This window comes from Haemorhous mexicanus, chromosome 6 (genome assembly GCF_027477595.1).
Source record: "Haemorhous mexicanus isolate bHaeMex1 chromosome 6, bHaeMex1.pri, whole genome shotgun sequence".
Taxonomy (NCBI): domain Eukaryota; kingdom Metazoa; phylum Chordata; class Aves; order Passeriformes; family Fringillidae; genus Haemorhous; species Haemorhous mexicanus.
In genome coordinates, this window is record NC_082346.1 from 49,635,280 (window position 1) to 49,638,462 (window position 3,183).

General features: G+C 38.0%; 1 long non-coding RNA gene across 1 annotated transcript; it reads left to right on the top strand.

The window, feature by feature from the left end:
• The first annotated feature begins 1,074 nt into the window (after positions 1–1,074).
• LOC132329278 (uncharacterized) lies at positions 1,075–2,952 on the top strand. The gene is made up of 2 exons (XR_009487011.1): positions 1,075–1,645; positions 2,316–2,952. It is a non-coding gene; the product is annotated as an uncharacterized LOC132329278 (long non-coding RNA).
• The last annotated feature ends 231 nt before the right edge of the window (positions 2,953–3,183 follow it).

The following is a 3,183-nucleotide window of genomic DNA, read 5'->3' on the forward strand; positions in this document are numbered from 1 at the left end:
GTCTTTTGAGACTGGTTTTCATTGTGCACTGCAAAGGGAAAAGCAGAGAAACACTTAATGCCACACATCAGTCTGTATCCAATTTCCACTTGTCTATTCAGTTACAGGCTGATTTTGAAGAATTTGTAGTGAATTTGAAGTGTAGAATTTGAAGTGAATCTAGATTTTTCTAGGTACCCTGCCTTCCCAAGTTTATGTGGCAGTTTGTCAGCCTAAAGCGTGATACCCGCTTGGTATACTGTTGTAAAGAAGTTGAAGGAGAAACTGTTCATTCCGTCATACCATGTCCAAATGTCTCCAGTATTAGCTGGTAAAACTTTGATTTGGGGACACAGAAGAAAAAGCCTTTCAGTGCTCTTATGGTCCCATGCCAAAAAATGTGTAAGAATGACAAATACATGAGGAATTGTTTCTTTCCCAAGAGGCTGGACATCCCCAAATGTAATTTTTTGGCATATCCCTTCAGAATCAGCATTGGCATTGTGACCTCATTCACCTGAGGGTGTTACAAAATGTATCTTAGTGTTATTATAATAATTATGTATTTATTATATATTGTATCATTTTATACTATATTATCTTATAGTTATTATATTTACTATATTTATTATAGTATATTTATTCTATTTAGTATATATTTATTTTATTATATTATCTTAGTTTTATTATATTTAATAAAGTGATAAGATTGATGAAAAGCTTGGTTAGGGTTTGGCTCTTTCATTTGTCAAATGATCCAGGACTTGTTATCCTGAGACATAGGTTTGCATCCAACACCAGAGGTGGGCTGATGATTTCTGCTAGACTTAGAACCCTGTACCACCTGGGGAAGGGATGCCTGCTTTTCTCATAATCTCCTGCCTTGCCTCTGTTTCATCTTCAGAATCTGCCTTTGCCAGCTGCTCTGTGTGAGCAGAACCTGGAAATTTCTGGCTCCAGGCACTACTGGTGGCCTCTTTGTATGTTTTTCTGATGAGTGCAAGTTTGCATTTTAAACAGGATGATTGGCTTAGTCATAAACCTCCCACGTCAGTGTGTTGATAGAACCTTAATCCTTTTCCATGTTTACAGGTCATGGCAGTACATCACCAGGCAGACTCCAAGCTCTGTGATGTGCTCAGTCTTCATACCACTCTATATATTACTTACCTGAGCACTTTCCTGGGAGCATTCCTTTGCAGACTCATGTCTGTAAGAAAAAGAACTGAGCACAGACTTGCTCTAGGCTTTTTATTTTGAAGATATGTGGTTTTTGTCTCTTTTGGGAGCTGTGTAGATACATCCATCATTACCACAGAGAAATAGTCTCACTGCAGTGACCTATTTCACTGCCAAGGCAAAAGGCACTGATGGTTCAAGTGGAAACTGCATGTATTCTGGTGATGTCACAAAAAGAAGAAAATCACAAGGAACCTCAGAAAACTCAAGGATCTCTGTCACCTCTGCACCTCATCTGACCTCCAAGCAAAATGTTTCATACAGGCAGGCCCAAGTCTCCACCTGGGCCAGTAGGTTTTCAGGCACCTTGCAGCTCCCAGTGTAGGACCTGGTGATTCCACTACATTTGTGCTGTGAAATGTAAATTCCACTATTCAGAACTTTTGATGTGCCACATTACAAGAGCAGCAAACCCTAGGCCATTGAGGTAAAGATTCCATTTGTCTCTTAAATACAAAGGATCTTGAGGTTAGCATCTCTGTTAAGTATCCAAACACCAGCATGTACATGTAAAATAAATGAAAAACTAAAATTGTTGGAGAGATGGGCAAGAACCATAATTTCTTTTCCTATATACATTACTCAGTGCCCAACATATAGCAAAAGTTATTATTTTAGAAAGCAATTAATCATTGACTAGGCATGGGAATCTTCCTCAAACAGAGGCTGTGTTACAAATTACAGCATTTATCAGCCTACTGATGAAACCATTTGTTGTAAGTCTGCTCTTTCAAAGTGAAGCCATATGTTGAATGGAAAAGAGTGGAAGCCTAAGGTAAGATAAGACTGTTAGGTAAGATTAGGCTGTGCTGATGGATGTACTTTCTTTACAATATAGTTTAGGGTTATAAAAATTCTAATTGATATATGCAAACAAATGTGCAGACACCAGGTATAACATGTTTTAAGTTAGCTGTCAGATGACACTTCTGGAAGATAGTGGGACCAGTACTACTGGTGCCAAACTCCCACAATATCAAAACCTTGTGTTGTTCCCATGTTGCAGTGTGTGAATAATGCCAGTTTTAAAGGAGCAAGGAGAAAGACAAGTTGATAGTAATTTTTATTCCATTGCTCTTGGAAATTTTATGTTTCAGGAGAAGATGTAGAATCTTGGAATGCAAGAGGAAGCCACATTTCCAGCTATTTATTCCCTAAGAGTTCCAAAAGCTAGAGTCTAGAAAACATCACCCTGCTGGTTCTTTGGAGCTGTACCCGAGGTTTCAGGTTTGGCTTGTGACTGTGTCTGTCAGTCTCCTGTCATGTTGACTGCCTGCAGTTCTTCCTTGGAGCTGTAGTCTTCTTACAGAGAGCAGCTCCTAACAGAGGGCAATGAATCATTTGAGCTACAGCTCCCATAGGAAGATATGGGAGTATTTCCAAAGTGAGGCTTTTCTGTTTTTGGCTAAGAGACTATTTCTGAGTATTTAATTAGTTAATTTAAAAGAAAACAAGATTTTCCCCAGAAATCAGTCTTTTTGTTTAAAAATGTGTATCTAATTTTCCGCAAAAGCTGTTTCAACCAATGCTTGGAATTAGTCACTGACAAAACTACTTGAAAATGGATTTCATAATGTAGAGTAAAATCCAGACAATTTTTTCCAGATGACTTTAGAGTGTTGTTGTTATTACTCCTAAACTAAAAATGATAAACCAAGAAAACTTGTAATTAAGGTTAATGAAAAAGTAGCACATTAAAGATACAAAAAATAAAGCATTAGACCATGAAAATCACTTCAATCTCTGCTTTCTCATGCTTTAACTTGATGGCTATGAAAAAATGGCTTATTTGGTTTGATTTACTCTGGAGCATTTTAAAGCAGCCAGAGAACACTGAATAATTAAATAGTCTTCAGAAATAGTTGGTATTGCCAGAGTAGCACAACTGTCTAGCCAAGCTCAGCTCTATTGCTTGTGTGTCAGCTGCCTGCTACCTTTTGGGCTTCGCTGTTCTTCTGGGGGCCT